Source organism: Manacus vitellinus, unplaced genomic scaffold, assembly GCF_001715985.3.
Source record: "Manacus vitellinus isolate BGI_N305 unplaced genomic scaffold, ASM171598v3 scaffold_1_pilon, whole genome shotgun sequence".
NCBI classification, from domain to species: Eukaryota; Metazoa; Chordata; class Aves; order Passeriformes; family Pipridae; genus Manacus; species Manacus vitellinus.
In genome coordinates, this window is record NW_021939396.1 from 14,718,799 (window position 1) to 14,724,732 (window position 5,934).

The following is a 5,934-nucleotide window of genomic DNA, read 5'->3' on the forward strand; positions in this document are numbered from 1 at the left end:
TGGAATCAAGTCCCATAAACCTTACAAATCACTCTTGCAGTCAGCAGGGCAATCTTCTAATTGAGCATAACCATCAGCTGGTGAACAGAAACCATTTGCCAGTTGAATCCACCAACTGCATCTCACTATAAAGAGCAAGCAGATAAGACAGGACAGTTTTAAAAAGTTAAGATGGCTGAGAGAGATCTATACATATGGTATCTATCATCCAAATCTGGTACAACAATTCTCTATTCAGTGTGAGAATATAGCAATGTGTAAATGTTTCATTAATTCAGCAACATGTTTTTAGTTGATTTTATTGCATGAGGTGTTATTATTTGGATTTGAAATTTTGGGAAGTGCTGTCTGTCTGTGTGTCTTCCATATTAATTACAGCTGTCCAGATAATAGGAATTCTTCATAATAGAAAAATAATAAAATAAAATAAACCCCAAACCAAACTTCAGGTGTCACAGAAAATTATTTAGGATTTTTTTTTTTAATGACATCCCCAAAACCAATCAAGCCAATGAGACTGCCTCCTCCACACCTCTTTCTTCTTTTCTTCTCAGAAGAAGGTGGCTGTGTGGTTAAGCCATTTTTCTGGCATATTACAGACCAAATTTAAAGCCCCTCCGAAAGGACTGCATCTACCAGAGGTGCCCACATCTGCAGTGTGGAGGGTTACATAGCTGTATGCTCCACAGTCAGTACTGAGACATGAGGAATAAATTGCCTCTTTATCCCCATCTGTGTAATGTGAGATGGGTGGGAATGCAGTGCTGCAGCTTCTTTCCAGCTTCGAGGACGGTGCACCAGGGGAAAAGCAGGGCTGCTGTGAGCTGTCAGTGATAAACAGGGCAGAAGTCTCATGCCCACACCCACACAAATGCACTCATGTAAGTTGTGATCATTAGGGTGCTTCTTCCAGAGTAATGAATCTCACCTCCTCTCTTTCTGACTCCAGACTTGGGAAGTATTCTAGCGAAATTTTTGTGAAAACAGATATGTTGCCACTAAAAGCTACAGTTGATGTATCATTGCTATTTAATGGAATTCTTTTTTCTTTTTAAATTCCATTCTGCTTTCACATCACAGTTTTTAACTGTTAGAGGAAGTGGTGGGTGTAGAGGGACAGCAATCTCAGCAAATGCTCAGAGGAAAATCAGTGAAATTAGCTGTGACCCCAAGAAAAATCATGAGCAAGTAAGGGAGGTTTTTCAAAAATAAACAATAGGAAGTCAGTGTGACTTCTGCTCCTAAATATTTTAGTCTGCTTGATACTGCCATCTTAAATCTTTCTGCTGATCAGCTTTCTGTCATCTGAATGTTTACACTATTGATGATGGTTTCACTTCACTAGGAAATATTATTCTGTTGCTAGGAAGTAAACGTGGTAACCAGGATGCTCTAAAACAATTAGGAGTTTATAATAATTTTCTTAAAGCAGGATATTCACATAGTTAATATTGTATGCTCACATGGCAAGTCTGTGATCATTTGGTAATGGAAAAGCCTGAGAAATTTCTCTCCTGAAATGAGAAACTGCAATATTTTCTTGCAAAGTGGTTACAGAAGAAGAAACATCTGAGACATTGGCAGGCACCTTAATATGCTGGCTTGCATAGTAAGTGATTCTGAGAATGAAGTGGGTGGTATACAGCAGAAACTTTTGGAGAACAAAGAAAAAACCTGTGGAAGTAATCCGTGTTATAGGTATAAAGATTCTAATTCAGGTACCGTACTTCCTTAAAAATCTGATTTAGTGTCCCTCTACAGATAGAAAACAACTGCATGGTTGTTTGACACTTCTCTTTCTCTTACCCTTTGTCCAGTAACCATATGAGTCAACAATAAAATATCCTTGAGTTGGAATGGAAACTTTTCCACTACCACTCTGCAGAAATGTCAGTAACTTCACAGGTACAAGGCAAGCAAAACCTCACATGCAACTTAGTCTGACTTCTGTGGGAAAATTGTAATTGTTTCTGGCTAGAATTTTGCATGGTCCTAAGGGAGAGCCAAGACTATTTATGTTTTAAGTTTTATTAGTATAAAATGTAGGATTATTATTTTCCTGGAAGAATCTTGGGATAGAGCTTTGTGGTTGTTTGCTGTTAAGTGGAATGTCTAAATAAAAGTACAGTGGTTAGACAGAAATAATGGAACTTGATATTTGTCGTACAAGGATTTCTTTTTTTCTCTTTCCTTTTCAATAGTATTGTAGCTAAATTTCCACTTTTGTGTTTGTATTTCCAAATCTATAATTACTTGAGGGCTAATTTTATTGTAGATTTGAGTCTAATTACTTTTTTTGTGGGTCCAATCTGGTATTTAGACATCTAGATGCTTGAGAACAATCACAATTATTTAAAAGCATAATTAATTGCAATATCAAAAAGGCAAGAAAAAGATGAAAATATCTTTGGAAATTAGCACTTCTACATTATCTATTTCTTTTAATAAAATACACACAAGAGGACAGATCACTTTTGAAAAGACAAAGTGGAATTCTAGGAAAATCACAGATCGCTCTTTCTCTTTCCTCACTGATGATGTAAGAAGCAGTCAAAAAGAAATGTTTAGAGCAGGCAATACTGCAATGCGCTTACACAGCATTACACACAGAAGTATTGAAGACTATATTTAAGCTCTAGACCTTTTTTCTGAATGTTTGGCATATATCAAATTTTCATAGAGAAATTAATAAATAGAAAAATCTTACTAATTGTTCTTGCAGAGTGGACTGTGAGGAAAAAAGAAATTTTTGCAGATATTTCTTTAACTATCTCATAGAAATTGAATACACAGTTATATATATTTAAGTAGAGCTTTTTTTTCATAGTTCAGCAATTGCCTCTGAAATTGCTGTGTCATATATTGAATTTTATCTATTTCTTATTGTATTAAAGAGCAGCTTTCCTATTTTACATATAATGACTTCCATTTAATCCACTTATTGGTAATTTGATCTGCTGTCCAAATATCTGGAACTGCATCATGAGAAAATAAATATTTTTATCTATGTTAGCTTTAAGCAAATATTTCTAGAAAAATTAAGAATCCTCACCAGATTTGAATTTGTTTTTAAGGGAAAAAAAAGAGAAAATACTATTGCAGACACAAAAGAAAAATAGCTAATGCAAAATAAATGACTATTTAAAATAAATTATTATCAGAACATTATGGTCCCTTGGATAACAAGATCGGCTGTTTATTTCAGCTTAAGGAACAAGAACAGACAATATAAACAAGAGAGAGGTCATCCTACAGATACATTATTGTTGTACTAATTCTGTAGAAATTACTGCTAATTGAACTTAGACAAATATTACCACATATTATTCTTTGTTTTTAGTAGAGAGATTTGATATCCTGGCATATAACTGGGTCACTCATAATGGGGACAACAACAAATTAGTCGTGTCTCAGAAATATGTCTGAGGAATTAACAGGGGAGTAAAGATAGGAAAAACTATCTAAGAGTTTTCAGGGTGCAACAAAATGTCAGAGAGAATTAGATGCATTGTGTACATCTTGAACATGCAGGTGACAAATATGAGTCCTACATTTCCTCCAGAGCAAAACTCAGGTTCACATTTTCATCATAGGTTCTGAATATCTGGAGAGGACATTTGCACCATTTGCACTTGCATCAGTCTCTTTTATTATGGACATACAATTCCCTGTGAAGAAATCGGAAATTACCCAGGAACATTTCAGAGGATAACCATCCAGTGCTTTCCATACCAATTACATGTCAAATTCATCACGGTCTGATATGTTAGTCTGTCTATCTTGAGCCAAGAAAAATTTTTAGTTTATGTTGTCATTGCTATCTTCACAAGATGGAAAGATAGGATAATCAAGCATAAATTTGAATCATTATAAGCATTTACAAGCTTTTACTTGTCAGTTGACCACCTAAGCTATGGAAGAACAGCCAGAATTTAGCACCCATTCCCCACTCATTCCTTACTGGAAAGCAATTTAAGAAAAGAAACACAATAAAGTTTCCACCTATATTGGTCTGACAGTCTCAATCTTCTATTGAAAAAAAAAACCAAAAACCCAAGACATGCTATTAGATGGGGCAAATTTGAACTATAGAGGGGGAAAAAAAAATCTTTAAATGCTTGAATTCTCTTACCCAGTATCTCCCTATAAGGCACACTGAATAATCACTGCCTGAGGAATGCTGAGGAATATCTTTCTGACAGAATATATTACTGACTGGGTCATTTTAAGTCCTGAAATTTATTAAATGGTCACCCAACAGGCATGAATGAGAACCAATGCACATGTAGGGTGTTAGGGCCCAATATGAAACGTGGGAAGAACTTATTTCAAAACCCTGTTTCAAGTCGAAGAGAAAATGGTTTTAAATCATGACCTTCTTCCACTTCTGGGAATGTCCTAATTTTTGAGTTACGTTATTATCTACTTTCATTGAACCAGGACACTGACCAAAGCTTGTGTAAAGGTGAATGTAGAAAGATTTTGGACCATTACTCTGTCAGAGACAAGAAAGTAAAGTAGGAACTGTATTAGACCAGGCCATATTCTGGTTTTAGGTATTAGAATTGTCTTTGAAACCTTTAACACCTCCCAAAGAATTTTCATGTCATATTCAGGTTTTTTTCCTATGTGAATCCTGAATGACAGCATGATGCTGGAGGTTTTGCACTATTTCCTTGAGACTATTTCTTTCTCTCAAGAGAAGAAAAGTCTTCTTACTGCACCTGGTTAAGAAGTGAACAGACTGCAGTAGATAAAAATCAACATTAAATAACGAAGTATTTTCTCTTAGTATGTTAAAAGAAATTATTTTGACAATAGCAATTCTTCAGTCAAATATATTTCTAAGAAGTATCTCATGGAAGCAGAAATAAGACTAGGAACATCAAATAATAGTAGTATAAATTTGTGATTACCATAGCTTGCTTGGGTATGAAAATTCCTTTTCCCAAGCCACTACTGGCCCAAGAGATGTTATCAGCTAATAGTTGTTTGTTCCCTAGAGCTGTGGTAACTAGTGCTGTATGACTGTAAAGGAGTATAGATCCAAAACAGTCATAAAGCATTCCTTTTAAGTAAAAAAATTGATACTTGTTTTAAAATAGGTACTCGGGGAATATTTATGCTTGGCTGAAAAATAGAGCCAAAGTAACTGACAGACATAAGAATAAATCCTCTTCGTGGTTGACTCACATAATGTTCAGGTTCGATTTAAGATTCATTTTGAGAACACAAAGAGTTTCAATTTCATCTTCTCTGCCTCCAGACCACACATTATTGCATGATATGAGACATCACCTTCAGATTTACATATTTTAAAGTATGGGTGGGAATCCTTTAGTATGTGATAACGTGTAGGTCTAAATTTAATCTGAATAGCAACAGAAATGCTAAGATTAGGCACAGCTGTTGTATAAGTTTATTTGCTAGGTTTCCTAGGTTTCATTGCCTAGCAGGCAACAATACATACTTTCTAATTTCACTATACTAGTACACTGATTTTTTTTTTCTTTCTTCCTTCTTTTCTTAGTTTGTTTGTTCCCTCTCTGCATCCTTGAGTAGCTCATCACTTAAAATGTCTGAAAGAAAAAGGGGTGGCTACTTGTCTTTCACAGCTGCTGAAACTGATTGTCTTTTGCAGCCCAGGCTTCCTCCTTTTGGTGGCCTGACTGCTTTGGTATGGACTTCCTTGAATAATTAGCTAAAGATTGCATACTTCACAGGAATGCACTAGGCACATTGGATGTATTTGATAAAGTTCAGTTGAATAATCCATTAGAATGATAATGGCTTCCAAAAATGCTTGCTTTGCTTCTGAGCTCAGCTCTGCTCCCTGCCTCCAAACCTAATACACTTGGTTGTCATCTCTCACTGTCACAAGTTTCCTCCAACTTTTTGCTAGTACAGCATGTAGGAAAGATGTCCAAGTAACAG